The sequence below is a fragment of the Balaenoptera ricei genome, chromosome 16 (genome assembly GCF_028023285.1).
Source record: "Balaenoptera ricei isolate mBalRic1 chromosome 16, mBalRic1.hap2, whole genome shotgun sequence".
In the NCBI taxonomy this organism is placed as follows: Eukaryota; Metazoa; Chordata; class Mammalia; order Artiodactyla; family Balaenopteridae; genus Balaenoptera; species Balaenoptera ricei.
Genome location: NC_082654.1, coordinates 15951428 through 15967986, shown reverse-complemented (window position 1 = coordinate 15967986; position 16559 = coordinate 15951428). Strand labels below are relative to the sequence as shown.

At 40.3% G+C, this 16559-nt stretch overlaps 1 protein-coding gene across 2 annotated transcripts in view; it reads right to left on the bottom strand.

Moving 5' to 3' along the window:
- Positions 1-16559, bottom strand: part of ABLIM1 (actin binding LIM protein 1) — a 343354-nt gene that overhangs the window by 235175 nt on the left and 91620 nt on the right. The window contains exon 1 of one of the 2 annotated variants that reach the window (XM_059899459.1): positions 13662-14017. The exons of the other annotated variant lie outside the window; for it this stretch is intronic. The gene's annotated coding sequence lies outside the window, so the exon portion shown is untranslated. Of the gene's footprint in view, positions 1-13661; positions 14018-16559 lie in introns of those variants that run through there. 2 annotated transcript variants of the gene reach the window in all.

The following is a 16559-nucleotide window of genomic DNA, read 5'->3' as shown; positions in this document are numbered from 1 at the left end:
TTCCTCAACATAATAAAGGCCATATATGACAAACCCACAGCCAACATTGTCCTCAATGGTGAAAAACTGAAACCATTTCCACTAAGATCAGGAACAAGACAAGGTTGCCCACTCTCACCACTATTATTCAGCATAGTTTTGGAAGTGTTAGCCACAGCAATCAGAGAAGAAAAAGAAATAAAAGGAATCCAAATCGGAAAAGAAGTAAAACTGTCACTGTTTGCAGATGACATGATACTATACATAGAGAATCCTAAAGATGCTACCAGAAAACTACTAGAGCTAATCAATGAATCTGGTAAAGTAGCAGGATACAAAATTAATGCACAGAAATCTCTTGCATTCCTATATACTAATGATGAAAAATCTGAAAGTGAATTTAAGAAAACACTCCCGTTTACCATTGCAACAAAAAGAATAAAATATCTAGGAATAAACCTACCTAAGGAGACAAAAGACCTGTATGCAGAAAATTATAGGACACTGATGAAAGAAATTAAAGATGATACAAATAGATGGAGAGATATACCATGTTCTTGGATTGGAAGAATCAACATTGTGAAAATGACTCTACTACCAAAAGCAATCTACAGATTCAATGCAATCCCTATCAAACTACCACTGGCATTTTTCACAGAACTAGAACAAAAAATTTCACAATTTGTATGGAGACACAAAAGACCCCGAATAGCCAAAGCAATCTTGAGAACGAAAAATGGAGCTGGAGGAATCAGGCTCCCTGACTTCAGACTATATTACAAAGCTACAGTAATCAAGACAGTTTGGTACTGGCACAAAAACAGAAATATAGATCAATGGAACAGGATAGAAAGCCCAGAGATAAACTCACGCACATATGGTCACCTTATCTTTGATAAAGGAGGCAAGCATATAAGTGGAGAAAAGACAGCCTCTTCAATAAGTGGTGCTGGGAAAACTGGACAGGTACATGTAAAAGTATGAAATTAGAACACTCCCTGACACCATACACAAAAATAAACTCAAAATGGATTAAAGACCTAAGTGTAAGGCCAGACACTATCAAACTCTTAGAGGAAAACATAGGCAGAACACTCTATGACATACATCACAGCAAGATCCTTTTTGACCCACCTCCTAGAGAAATGGAAATAAAAACACAAATAAACAAATGGGACCTAATGAAACTTAAAAGCTTTTGCACAGCAAAGGAAACCATAAACAAGACAAAAAGACAACCCTCAGAATGGGAGAAAATATTTGCAAATGAAGCAACCGACAAAGGATTAATCTCCAAGATTTACAAGCAGCTCATGCAGCTCAATAACAAAAAAACAAACAACCCAATCCAAAAATGGGCAGAAGACCTAAATAGACATTTCTCCAAAGAAGATATACAGATGGCCAACAGACACATGAAAGAATGCTCAACATCATTAATCATTAGAGAAATGCAAATCAAAACTACAATGAGGTATCATCTCACACCGGTCAGAATGGCCATCATCAAAAAATCTAGAAACAATAAATGCTGGAGAGGGTGTGGAGAAAAGGGAACCCTCTTGCACTGTGGGTAGGAATGTAAATTGATACAGCCACTATGGAGAACAGTATGGAGGTTCCTTAAAAAACTAAAAATAGAACTACCATACAACCCAGCAATCCCACTACTGGGCATATACCCTGAGAAAACCATAACTCAAAAAGAGTCATGTACCAAAATGTCCATTGCAGCTCTATTTACAATAGTCAGGACATGGAAGCAACCTAAGTGTCCATCATCAGATGAATGGATAAAGAAGATGTGGCACATATATACAATGGAATATTACTCAGCCATAAAAAGAAATGAAATGGAGGTATTTGTAATGAGGTGGATGGAGTTAGAGTCTGTCATACAGAGTGAAGTAAGTCAGAAAGAGAAAAACAAATACAGTATGCTAACACATATATATGGAATCTAAGGAAAAAAAAAAAAAGGTCATGAAGAACCTAGTGGCAAGATGGGAATAAAGACACAGACCTACTAAAGAATGGACTTGAGGATATAGGGAGGGGGAGAGTTGAGATGTGACAGGGTGAGAGAGTGGCGTGGACATATATACACTACCAAATGTAAAATAGATAGCTAGTGGGAAGTAGCCACATAGCACAGGGAGATCAGCTCGGTGCTTTGTGACCGCCTGGAGGGGTGGGATGGGGAGGGTGGGAGGGAGGGAGATGCGGGAGGGAGGAGATATGGGGATATATGTATATATGTATAGCTGATTCACTTTGTTATAAAGCAGAAACTAACACACCATTGTGAAGCAATTATACTTCAATAAAGATGTTTAAAAAAAAAAAAAAAGAATGAAGGGTATATGTCCCTGCCTTCCCCACTTTTCCTTTGACTATAAAACTGTAGCCCACTAAGTTCTTGGGTGGTAAACCCTTGCCCACTTACTTTCGTCCTATTCTAATAAATCACTTCTTATCTAAAATAAAAAAAAAAAAAAAAAAGAGGGATGGATGAGCAGGTGAAAACTTGGTTGTTTTAAAGTATCCGGGACCCAGCTACCAGTTAAGACACCAAATTCAAGCATGGTCAAACATGTTTATTAGACATCCTTTCAAAACATCCTTCTATTTAAAAAAAAAAAAAAGTCATTAAAAAATATTGTCAATATTCCCTATGGAGAGTACTTTTAAAACAATGCAGAGTAGTGAAACTCCTTATGTTACAGACATAAGGTGTGCCTCTTTTTAAGACACAGACATAAGGTGTGCCTCTTTTTAAGACTCAGAATAATTTGCCAACTTCCAATTTAAATATGACTGAGATTCAAGTCAACTGTTTAGTGTTCTAGGGATACACTTTCTGTAGATTCCAGCTGGCAGCAAGTGGAAAGATTCCAAATACATTAAAAATACGCCATGGAGTGGAAAGGAGGGGAGTAGGAAAAAAAAGAGAAAAGAAATGAAATTCTTTTGAAAGAATTTTTCTTTCCAGTGACCACTAAAAATATAATCAGATATGACTTAGTCTGTTAATTTATAATCTCTCTTTCATGTAAGATTTTGCAAAACCTGCCCTATCTTTCCTGGAAATTGAAATTAAAATTTACTCTTTTGGGGACTTCCCTGGTGGCACAGTGGTTAAGAATCTGCCTGCCAATGCAGGGGACATGGGTTTGATCCCTGGTCCGGGAAGATCCCACATGCCGCGGAGCAACTAAGCCCGTGCACCACAACTCCTGAGCCTGCGCTCTAGAGCCCGCAAGCCACAACTACTGAGCCCACGTGCCACAACTACTGAGCCCACGCCTAGAGCCCTTGCTCCGCAACAAGAGAAGCCACGGCAATGAGAAGCCCGTGCACCACAACGAAGAGTAGCCCCCGCTCGCCGCAACTAGAGAAAGCCCACGCGCAGCAACGAAGACCCAATGCAGCCAAAAAAAAAAAAAAATTTACTCTTTTTACAGTGCAAGGAATCAGAGGACTTCAAATTTATTCAAATAGTGACACTTAGACATCTTGAGATATTCTAGTTTTATCTCTAGGACCCCTTTCAGTTAGGAAAAGCCATCGAATCATAGTTTCCAACTATAAATATCAGTAGTGTGTTGATACTAATTAATATGTACGGTGTTATCATTAACATTCAGATTCTATCTTCAAAGAAAGCCCAGAGAGTGTCAAAGAATCCAGAGGCCTTTTGTAAACATCAGGTGGTTACACTTTAGAAAGAACCTGGTAAGAAAAAGTTGCGGCTGAGGTTTTGGCTTACTGCCCACCTGGGGCTATTGTCAGCTTTAAATTTAATTATTCTGATGTCTATCAACTTTTGCCTTCCCAGCAAATGTTGAAGGCAGATCAATAAAGAATATGACACCACATTTCCAGATTTTTCAATCAGCATTGTCTTTCAAAGTAATGTTCATTTATAGAAGAAAATTTTATGGCACAGAAAGCCCCCATGAATTATTCATCAGTTACAGAGTATGCCAACATTCAGTTCCTTTGTACCTCTCAACAGTGTGTACATGTGAAGTGTAGCAATGCCAAGGCTTCCCAGTCCTACAGGAAGGCGAACCAGAGCTCACCGGAGGTCCTGGTAAACCGAGAAGAGCAGAGCGTTCAAAAGTGATGGTGGCAGGTACAAAGCGTATCTGCCTTACATGGGACTACCGGATAGTCTACTCTCCAGAAGCCAAAATGTTACAATCACTTACCCTAAGCGGTCTAGGATCAAAAGCATCAGCGTGAATCGACAAGGTCTGCTGGTTTCAATGGAGCAGCCAGCAAAATCACCTTGGGATTCCTCTGAGGCTGTGGCATTGGCTGTCGGTCCCTGGGGATGCGGAGCAGGGTGGGCTGCGGCACTCTTGAAGCCAGTCTCACCTGGGTACGACCTGTCTCACGAAGCACAACTTCATAGGGGAGCATCCTAGGGATGGCACCCCTAACTCAAACAAAACACCCAGAGTGCCTGATCCAAGGAGAGAAAAACTACATTGTAACGTAAGGGGATGAAAGACTTCATCTCGAAGCTATGTTAACACAGAGGTACTGGCATGGAGATGGCGGGTGAAAGGAAAAGAGCACGTGAGCAGAAATGGGGTCACAGATGTTCACCTATAGTCACTGAGGAGTCCTTCTAAAGTGCTCCAACAGACCAACCTATCTAAATTTAGATAGGCTGTCCATTTTTAAATCCCATTATATTAATGATATCTATAAATATGTTAATATATAACATACGCATTTTATACAAACATGTTGTGCACATAGAGGGTTAAGATAATAAGCGTACAACTATTTTAACCAGTAGAAAAGTCACTGCATCTCTCCTCATCTTTAAACACACAGTCTACCCCAGACAGCACGTATGTCGAGTTTACAAATACGGACAGTCAAACCTTGGCTGTCTTCGAGGATGTGGTGAGGGTCCATGAGCTCAATGGGTTCCCAGGTCATTAACGCGCACAAAGCTCTAAGGTTTCAGCTTCTCTTCCCGAGGTGGCTGACACAGAAGGACTGCATCCACTCCTCAGAGGAGAGGCTTGGGCCCTGGCTTTCCTCCCACGAGTCTGTGGGCTGAGTTGGACCCGAGGGAGGGGTGTGCCACCCAGAGGGTGTGTCACAGCCAGCTCTGGAAGAATGAGGAGTTTCCGGCACAATTCTAGCTCCTTCCTCAACTCCTGGCTCTCTGTGCTCTGTCTCCCACCAATTCTAAAGATTACTCTGAACAACACATCAGTTCACTGACACCACAGCTGCAGAAAACCGCCCTTTCTGGGAAGATACTATTAAAACACGCCCAGAACGTTCCACCGGTTTGCCTCCAATCTGCACAATTCAGAATGCAGATTTTGATCACTGTGAGTGCACAATAACTCAAACATGTGAGACAAGGAAAGAAAAGGATCGATTTCCCTAAGGCTTCTGCATCCTCTTTTCACTTAACGAATGATCATCTCGCCAGATGGGCTTTTAGCACTTTTTTTTTTTTGTGCTAGGATTTAACAAAAATACTCCAACTCGGGCAGACTCCTTTCCCTATCAGCCTGGATGTGGTTCCCTGACAAAGCGCTGGTCCAAGGCCAGTCATGGACTTGGAGCCCTTCTGTATTAGGTACAGGCTGTCTGAAAGCAATGGCCTCCTCCGGTAAGGCTCAGGAAGAGGCATTTTTTCCTCTAGTCAGTAATGCCCTGATGCTGGGCTGGATTACCTACCACCCACAGTCCAACTTTTCTCCCAGTTATTTTTGAACACCAGGGCTTTTGCAAATTGGAAACATTATGAAGACAGTTTAAATGGGAGAAGACACTTAGGACAAATATCTCCAGCATCAGACACATTTAGAGGCTAAGAGGTAGAAGGAAACTGGCATAACTGTTTTAAGTGTGAGGGCAGTTCATTTAATTCCTGCAATAAAAACTTAAGCCCCAGCACCCAATTCTGAGATAGTTAATTCAATATAAGGCCCATAATCTACCCAATGAAAGGAAAGACTACATGATCACATTGTTTAAACATTAAGCTTATTTAATTGAACATTCTCAGCTTACTCTCTTCTCTGTCCAGGTGGCTTTTTTGATTTCTTTTGAAATGGCTCTGGGTCATACTCCTGGGTCGCCCCACCCTCCCTTCCTTGAGTCCAGGCCACCATCTGGAACTCTGTGCCTCTGATAACGTCCTCCTGACTTGGCCGAAGCACCAGGCGCCAGACAAAGGATCACAACTGGACCACTTGTTGATAAAATGCTTGGCATTTGCAGAGCTGTCATACATTAGCTGCTGCCAAAAGGCCAGTCGCATTTATTGAAATCTTCTGATTACGCCCAATGCCTAGCATTCTCATGACAGTGATTTCATAATTTAGCCCTACTGTTTTTTTATTAGTGTCTCAGGATTCTTACCAGAAGGATGGAACAGAAGTCTTTTATCATTGCATTTTCTTTTTCTCATTAGTCCTCATTTTGATTGTGATGGAAGCTAGTTTTTCCCACTCCCTTGAAATCACAGAATATGATCCCTAACCGATTTTAAATGAAAGGGGGAAGAAGAAACCACGTGTAGTGCTGTAGCTCTTTTCTGGGACTAAAACAGGATTCTAGTTTCAAAGTAACCTTCATGGACGGGTTCCTTGCCTTTTACAGGCAGGACAGCACGGAGAGGGAGTTGGGGCACGATCCAACATGGAAACTTTGACTTTTTGAAGTGTTAGCCAATAAAGTAGTTCCTTCCTGATCATGTTCCTCCAAATCTTACTTCTGTGAGTTGAGCCAGAGATACACTGGCAATTTAGTAGAATCCAAAAGCCAATTGCTTAGAAACTGTTTACATAACCGTTTTCCAATTAAATGGCAATGGTACTCCCTACAATGTCATTCTAAAATCAGAGGTACTGCTATGTGTTCTTTACCTTACATAACTCAGTCACCTGAGGAAGCTGGAGCAGAAATCTTTCCCAAATGATGCTCCTCATAAGTCTTCCCAGGAAAGCGATTGTCAGTCAGTAAAATTAATAAATAAAACATGCCTTCAATTGCATATTCACCTATATTTGAGAAATGCTTCATTCAACATTGTTAAACAGGTTTATTAATCATGGACTTCTCAGAGACATGTGTGCCTTGTAACTCTTTAAGACAAAAATAAGATAAGATGCATTTCCTAAATTTATTGGACCACAGAACGCCCAACCCCAGCACAAATATTAACTGACCCCAAAACAGAATTTGGAAATACTGCTCTAAGGAAGCAGAGGGCAAGAAGGGAATTTAGAGATAATTTACTTCACAGTGTCAAAGAGAAATCTTAGAGCCAGAGGAATTTAGGAACTTGCCAAGGCCACACAGAATGTATAAGGAGGAAAATTCTGACCAGCAACATTCAGTCCTGCTATTTAGATGGCTACCATAGGCCTCAGCGCCTGGCTCTGTTTGCAAGTCCGGTCTGGTCCCCCGCGATGCTAACCTGGAAACACAGATGCTGCGTGTTCCCAGGCAAACAGCACATCTTACAGCAGATTGTATTAAGAGACTGGGCTTAGGAGATGAAGCCTACCATAATATAATTTATGACAGAGCTAAGAGTGAAAAATAGGGGATATCAATAACAAAACATGCACAGGGCCCTGGTCTCATCTTTTAAACTAAGCAGAAGAGACAGAAACTTGAAGCAAATTTAATCCCATAAGAAAAACGATTCTATTGGGAAAGACGGAAACTAAATTTCTTAAAAGGTCATATTCAGTAAGAAAGAAGACCCTTCTAGACCCTAACTAGAAAGGCACAGGAAAAAAAAAAGTTAAGTACTGATTTGTCATTTCCCTTGAACTTGTGTTCTGATGATATTCAATTATAAGCCCCGATGATTGGCCTCAATCCAAGCTCAGCTATGTGACTCCATGGGAAAGATCAGTTTCAGGAACTAAAAGAACTAGTAGTTCACCACCCACTTAAACACAAAGCACTCTGACGGTGGCTTCATCTAGATATGGTCTTTATGGCACACAACGATCTCTGTGCTACTAGACCCAGTTTCTGCTAATGATTTCCACGTGGATCCCATGTCATTATTTTTGTGACTGGAAATGAAATTTTATGGACTTTACTAAGATAACATCAACACCTTTACTAAGATAATATCAACGTACGGTCATTGTGTATCTCAGCTTCATAAACCGCAAATAGGATAGCCTTATTATTATTCATAGCTCACATTTACTGAGGGCTCACTCTCTGCAGGTTTTGAACAAAGATTCTCTCATTGATTTCTTATAACCCTCTGAGGCAGGTACCATTATCATCTCCATCAGAAAGATGAGGCAACTGAACAGAGAGAAAGTTGAAGAAATTGCCCAAGGCCACTCCACTAACAAGAGATACAGCTGGCACTTGGGGACTTGGACACAAGTGGTCTGAGTCAGAGACCCATGCCCAGGATGCTAAAACTCTCTCCAGAATAAACAGCTCCAGGCAAATCATTAAATCAGAGAAGATGCCAAAGCCATCTCCATGCCTGAGATAATGGCGGGGTGATCCAAAATATGAATTTAGCAGTACAAAAAGTAAGAGTATATCGAAGGCTGCTAATGCTTTTTGCAAAAGGTCTAAATACTAAAGACTCCATGGGAGAAGGGAGGAGTTCTTTCTGTTGACGTCAAAAGAATCATTTTTCTGAGTCACATACTGTTTTCATGAGATTCTCCTGAATTAATCTCCTTCACAAAGAGACCTAGTTGATGGGTAGTGCCTGTCTCTGCAAAGGCTGCAGTGAGGGGACCACCATCATGGCAGACTGTTCCCCAAACCTCATGCCCACTGTATAGAGCAGTGTTCCATGTTCAGATTGGAGTTGCCATCTGACACTTACTAGATCCAACTTCTTGACCTGGTCCTATTGCTAACTCACCAATGATCCTAGGTCAGTCACCAAACTGACTTCTAAATCTGTTAAATGGTCTAATAATACCTGCTCTATCTGTATCAGAAAAGGTTAGAGATAACAGTGCCACCCAACATTTCTATCAACTCTTTTTCTTTTACTTTCTCTTCTTTTTTCCTTCCTTCCTTCCTTCCCTCCCTTTCTTTTCCTTTCTTCTTTTTTTGGCCACTATTTGTCAAAAAGGACTTGAGATGAAATCTCAAGAAACTAGACTCCCCACATCAAACAATTAGCTGGATGGAAACAGTATAGCTAGTACATTGGAATCCATCACCTGAATTTATGCTTATCCTAATCACTACTTGATGCTGCCCCCTATTATTTGCCGCCAGCACCCCAAAATGGGGCTAATATTTTTCAAGCAGTTATTCTGTCCCAGGAACTAAGATAGGCATTTCTCACCTGCATCTCTCAATTTTTCCTCATAACAACCTTAGAAGGTAAGTACTTGGAAGAAGGGTATTATTAATCCTTCTTTAACAGATGAGAAGACTAAGCCTAGAGAGAAAGTAATTTTTCTTAAAGTCAGAGCTTGTGGTCAGGGGAGCAGGAACTTGAACTCAGGTCTGTACATGTTCATCACTGTGCTAGAGTGAGATGTGATCAAATGGCTCAACCGCAACATCCTCGAGCCTTATTCACGTCGCTCTGCATGCAATTAACCAATATCAACGCTGTTATTTGTGTGAACATTTTCTAATAAAGAAGGACTAATTCGAAGCAGAACGTACTTAGTGGTTGCCATCAGACGGCTTCTACATCGCCCATCCACAGCTAAGAAGTGGACAGTCATGGATTTGCTATTTCCCTCCTCTCCCACTTTCATCTATTTCATCTGCCCTGACCTTCACTCCTACACAACCTGCTGGGCTAGGCTAGTGGGGATTAAAATGTATTCTATACTCCCTGCGAAAAAAAACAGGCCATTTCTCTTTCATGCTCATTTGACACAAATAAACTGTAGGAACTGGGGGATTCCAGTCTTTCTGTGCCTTTGAAAATTTGCGATGATGAAGTCTTAAAACGAAAAAAATTACTGCAGAATGAGGAGATTCTACCTTTCTCTCATTGTATGAGGATCAAACATTAAGTTAAATCATGATTGACTATAGTCTGGATTTTTATAATTTCCACATTAATTACCATTTTGCTCACAAGTGACATATGATCATAGCGACTGCAAAAGATTTCACATGTAGCTTCACCCCTAGAGAAGGAAGGAGGATATTTATTGACTGTGCTATACACAGCGGGCTACATGTTATATGGAATTTTTTGCTGTTAGGGGGTAGGAAAATAGAAAAAACATCTAGAAAACACATACTTCCCCTGGAAACGGTACTACATCATTCTGTCTCACCTATATCTTTCACTCAGTGTGTACCACTAGCAACCAGTTTGGAAGCTGCATTCTCTTTGGAAGCTTTATTCAAAGTTAGTGGGAAGAGAAAATATGCCACATTTTAATGAGAATGAGAATGCTACTTCAAACCACTGACTCTGATTCAACTCAGTGTAATTTGGGAAACTTTAAATTTAATTTAACATTCTGTATTACCCTGCCTAGTTAACAATTTACGGACAGCAAAACATTCATATCTAGCCTTTAATGAAAGCAATCATTTATTTATGGTCTCATGCAAACTAATTATTCCAAAGACTTTCCTACTGACTTTTGAAAATCTTAATGGTTTAATCTCTGCCCGCTTTCAACTTTCATCTCTTCCAAGATCATTTGTTTACTTTAGCAAAGGGAGTTGGGCTAGCCTGTAACTATATACATCACACCTTTATAAACCTAGTCAAAAATCAAAAAAACAAAACAAAACAAAAATCTTTCTACTCTGTCCCAAATTCAAGAGGATAAGTCTAGTTTAAGGTACGTTTAATGATAGAGGAGAAAAAAAAAAACCCAACATGCATTTAAATCTTTCAAAACAAGTCAACACTGAGGATGCCTTGCTAAACCTTTTTAGGGTTCTTAATAACCAACCATTGGGGTCAAGGACAAAATTGCCTTTAGCAGTCAAATACTTCTCCTCAACGGTAGCCTTCTGATACTCCAATCTCTGTTCCTCTGAGCACACAGGCACAGACAGACCGTACAGAAGCTAGAGGGAGCCTTTGGATCACCTAGTCCAGTTGTTTTCAAGCTCATACACAGAATAATGAGGCTTCTCATGGACTGGAGAGGGATGAGAAGGGCTGACTCTGGCTCCACCCCAACTTCTACCAGAGAAATTTCAGCTCATCTATCTTATTTTCTGGGCTTCCAGATGAGCCTTTATTTGAAGACAGGGTTCCATAGCTAAAAACAAACACACACTTTGAAAAATTCCCATCCTGTCCAATCCTTTCACTTTAGGAAGGAGGAAAATGAAGACCATGAGAGTCAGTGACTGGTCCCAGGTCCCAGAATAAGTGAGTGGCCAAGGCAGGGTTATGGCCAACCATGGGCTCTGAGCAATGTGCTCCAGTGTAAGCACTTTCCCCAAGTTGCAGAGGACACAGCTCCTAACAGAAAGGTCCCCGTTCTCATCCAGGAACGTGCTCAGGTCTGTCTACTACAGCTCTTCCTGGAACTGCCCACAACCCTACAGGGCAGGCTTGCAGGTACAGCGGTGGTCTTATTCCTATTCTTATTTTTATTCTTATTCTTATTCTCAACATTTTTAAAGTACTAGATTGAGAGGCCAGGGACAGGAAAGTAGCAAGAGACCTGCCAATTTAAGATGAAAAATAAAAACTTTCTGAGGTTGAATGTAAACCAATAGAAAATAATATTTGCTTGATAAAGTTGAATTTACATTCAAATTAGGATGGAAGCAGGATCTGTCCTGCTTGCTGTGATCTTCATTCTTAAAGTCTTGTTACTTAGCAAACCACAGCTGAGCTCACTGCATGGGGTCTAGTCCCAGGGTCACTCTAGTACTCATCAGGATACCTAGCCTCTGCAGTTAGTCTGGGAGTGCATTCTGGATAAATACCATTGTCGCTGGCTCCAGGAAGGTGGGCTCCACGTTTTGTAAAACGTGATGAAACCAAACTGTGAGCAACAAAAGCTGATAAATTAAACTGGACTATTCCAGCTATCTCTAGGGTCTCTGATTTACAACAGGCTCCTTTAAATAGACTCCTAAAATAATCTTAGTTGCCATGCACTAGATGAGTATCTAAGCAAGTTCTTTTACCTATATGTGCCTCAGTCTTATCATCTATAAGATGGGGATGATTAAAGTACCTACCTTACGGGGTATCATAAGAATTTAAGTAAACAGCTCCTGGTACATAGTAATCTCTATATAAATATTAGTCATTGTCATTGTTGTTATTCTTATTTTGTTAAAAAAATAAAGTGTTAGAGAGGCTAAGGATGGGAAAGAAGAGCCCTGCCAATTTAAGATGAAAAATGAAAATGAAATTGTTATGAATTTTAATGTGAAGCAATAGAAAATAATAACTGATGGGTAAAAGTGGAGTTGACAAACAGGTTGGGGTCACAGCGCCACCACCTTGCTGCTCGAAGCTGATCTGGAGCAGTAGCTTTGCCATTGCCTGGGAACTTGTTAGAAATGCAGAATCTCAGCACCCAACCCCACTCCCACCTACCGGATCAGAACCTGCCTTTTAACAATATCTCCAGGGAATTTATGTGCATATTAAAGTTAGAGAAAGGCTGCTTTATGGCATATCCTGAAGTTTTAGCGCTTGTAGGTTAAAGGAATAAGACCTCATTCTGTAGTTATACCTCCACACATTCTCCTAAATCCTATACCCCTCATGTTAGATGGTTTCAACCAACCTGAGTCTTAAAGCAGATGTTCCTTTCATGAGACAGAGCAATATGTTAGGAGGGCATCAAGAGCAGTGAAATCACATCTTGTTAGTAATATCATCATCACAGTCATCATCAATGGCTAACATTTATTGAGCTCTTAAAATATGCAAGGATTAATGCAAGGTGCTTTCCATATGTTCTCAATGAATACGCACAATACCCTTTCAAGGAGGTAATACTGTGCCCATTTTATAGATGAGGGAACTGAGGCTCAAAGAGGCTACATCACTTTCTCACATCCAAGTTGAATGGGAAAAAAGGCCTTTCTGAAGTCCACTCTCTTTCTCAAAATTGATGCCTACGACATCAAAATCATATCTCTGTGAAGTAGGGAGCAGGAATTATCTCTCTTTTTAGGTAAAGAAAGCTGAGACACAGAGTGGGTGAATGCATGATGTAGAGTCCACAACCTGAGACTGAGGTCAGGACTAAGTCCAGCAGGATTCGAGTTTTTCAGATTGAATAATCCTGCTGCTAGAAACACCAATGATAATATAATGGCATTGAAGAGATGGGGGGAAAACAAATCAAATGAAAAGAAAGGTTTTCATTCATGAAGCTCTGTACAACTAAACCAAGGGACTTCAAATTTTAATCTCTGAAGTCAGGGTCTTATTGGGGTGTCAGCCTCTTTGGCAAACCAGAACTTCCAGATCTTTATTGCCATCGCCTGTGGCAACTGGCCCTTATCAGCATATCTCAGCTAACATCCTACACAATGTTATGCTTGCACACCTGTGAAATTCTCCTAATTACAGTCTTTCTGATTTCCCTCACTAGCTCTCCATCCAAGTTTGATATCCAAAGAGTTTAGAACTCAGCAAGGCTAGTCAAAATCATTCCTTGATAGCACCAATGTCATCAATCAAAGACACAGGTTTAGAATCAAGTGATCAGACTACTTACCCAGGCCCCAATGAATGCCTTCTTCCTGTCCTTGAGGGCAGCAGGGAAAGAATCAGGATTTGTTGACTAAAAATTCTGAATCAGTTTGTGAGGGCTGTCACTGCAAAATACCACAGACTGGGGTGGCTTCAACAACAGAAATTTATTTTCTCACAGTTCCAGAGGCTGGAAGTCCAAGGTCAAGGTGTTGGCAGGTTTGGCTTCTGGGGCCTTTCACCTTGGCTTGCAGATGGCCACTTTCCTGCTGTGGCCTCACAGGGTCAGCCTTCTGTGTGTGCATATGTCTCATGTCTCTTTCTCTCTTCCTCTGTGCCCAAATGTTCTCTTCTTATAAGGATACCAGTCATATTAGATGAGGGCCTACCTTAATGACCTCATTTTAATTTAATGACATCTTTCAAGGCCCTATCTCCAAATACACTTATATTCTGAAGTAGGGCTTCAACAGAGGAATTTTGGGAGGACACAACTCAACTCACAGCGGATGCTGAATGGATCTTTTCCTCCATTGTCACTAAGTCCTAGTGCTATGCTGAGGCCTTCTCATCCAGCGTGGGTTCAGTAAGAACAAGAATTTGCAATAATCTGAATCTCTCAGACCCATGACTCAGAGCACTCTGGAGGGAGAAGGAAGAGGAGGGATTTCCAGACCAGAACTTTTCTGTTTACAGGGCCTAGCTTCTTCCCTGCCCCTATTCATCACGAGTGCAGGTGAGGTCACTCTACAGTGGGTTTTTAACAAAATTTAAATGGCACTTCTAAAACAGTCTCAGTGAGAGACACAAACAACTACTTCTAAAAAGTACAAACTGGAAAGAACTGGAATCTGGCAGCCTGGAAGGCCTCTCGTGCCCTGAGGCACATGCTCCTGAGTGGTGAGGTGCTCAGTCCTGGGAGCTGGCGCTGGGCTTCGCAGACAGCTGTCCTGTGCGGCAGGACAGCCAGCCCCGGGCCAGCCCACTCAGCTCCCCAGGCAGCGCCAGCAAATGTCAGCAAGTAGGAGGGAGGAAAACCAGCACAGAGCGAACATGTCAGGAGGTGCCGGCTTCACACAGGATGTGTGCAAACGGCTTCTAACAATGAATTAGATGTTAGGTTCCTGGGCATCTAAACTATGATACCATAGGAACAGAACAAGACTAAAGTGAGAGTGAGATTTGCTATTAAAATGAAAACCCACACATCATTTAGTCTAATAAAGTTCAATAATTTAGATTGCCCTAATTTTCAGTTTTAGTAATTCAGCTAATTCTTTACATCATTAATTTTTAAACTTAGATCTCCAAACCTTTCCATATTGATATAAAATTCCATAATCTTCCTTGGGGTTTTAAAAGGTTATTTTGCCATTTCATTTGGTATATGATACAGACTTTAAAGTAAAACTTATTTTAGATCAATATATTACTAAATGTATCGAAGATTATATTTTAGAGATCTCTTGTACAGAGACAATGCAGAACACTGCAGCTATAGAGGAAAATTACACCAGCAAGGAAACAGAAGGAAAAATTAATTCCCCCACTAGAAATTTCCTTATTAATTTCCCTATTAATTTATTAATACATGTGAAGAAACAAGTAAGAATCACTAGACATTTGAGGAAAACAAACAACACAAAATGGGATCAAGATGAAAATATAACCACATGATTCTAGAGAATACAAATAATTCATACAACAGAAGAGGACCTAAATAAAAATTCAAATTCAATTCACATCCTCTAAGGTATTTGAGAACACACTGTATCCATGAAATAAAAATGGGAAAAGATTAAAGGAGCAAGCAGAGACAAAGAGAGTTTGGGGAAATTAAAAATGATTGTGAAAATAAAAAGAAATTCAATAGGTAAGCTAGAAGAAAATGTCAAGGAGATTGCCAAGAACATAGAACAAAATAAAAAAGAGATGGAAAATATGAAAGAAGAATTAAGAGAGATGGAGGACACCCAGCACCCATTTGATAGGAATCTCAGAAAGAGAATACAGAGAAGAGGGGAGAAAATAATAAGAGAAAATTCCCCAGACCCAATGAAAGACACAGGTCTTCATATTGAAAGGGCAAACCAGGTGCTGAATAGGATGAAGAAAACAAACAAACAAACAAAAACAACCAGCAAGACACATCCTGGTGGAATTTCAGACCTCTGAAGATACAGAGAAGATCTTTAAAGCTTTCAGAGACCCAATCAGGTTACCAAGAAAGGAAAAGGAATCAAGCTGCCGTCAGACTTGGCAGACATTCTGAATTTCAGAAAACAGTAGAACAAAGCCTTTCAAGTTTTAGGGAAAACATACCATTGAATCTGGATATCTCTACCAGGTCAATCAAGCATGTGGGCAAAATAAGACATTTTCAGACTTGCAAGGATTCCATTGACCTCCCATGCATCCTTACTGAAAAAAGTTTGACTCAAACAGAAGGAAAAATTAATCCTCAAACATAAAACTATAGATTCCAAGAAAATGTAGAATTAGTTTAAGAATAAAACAGTGGTGGTGTTTGTCCCACAGTGACAGCTATGCAACAGATCTAGAAATATGGTTAGAACATGGTCAGAGGGTTCCAAGAACGCATCTTCAAGAAAGAGAGTTCATTCAGCAAGTTAGTATGATTAAGAGGACAGAAGATCTTAGTGATGCCATTAATACATTCATTTTGCCTAGCAAAAAAAAAAAAAAAAAGAATTGGGATTAAAAGCTTTGTGTAAACTAAAAATCTGTATAAGAAAATCATGGTGCAACTATGATGCAAACTAAAAAGTAATACAAAGTAACATAATTCTAAGCAAAAAAAAATAAGGATTTTGGAAAAGGGCCCTTTGATGATGATGCTTTGATAATGCTTGAACATTCTCTTAGAGCAAAACAGCATCAATGCTCAAAATAATTCCTTTTC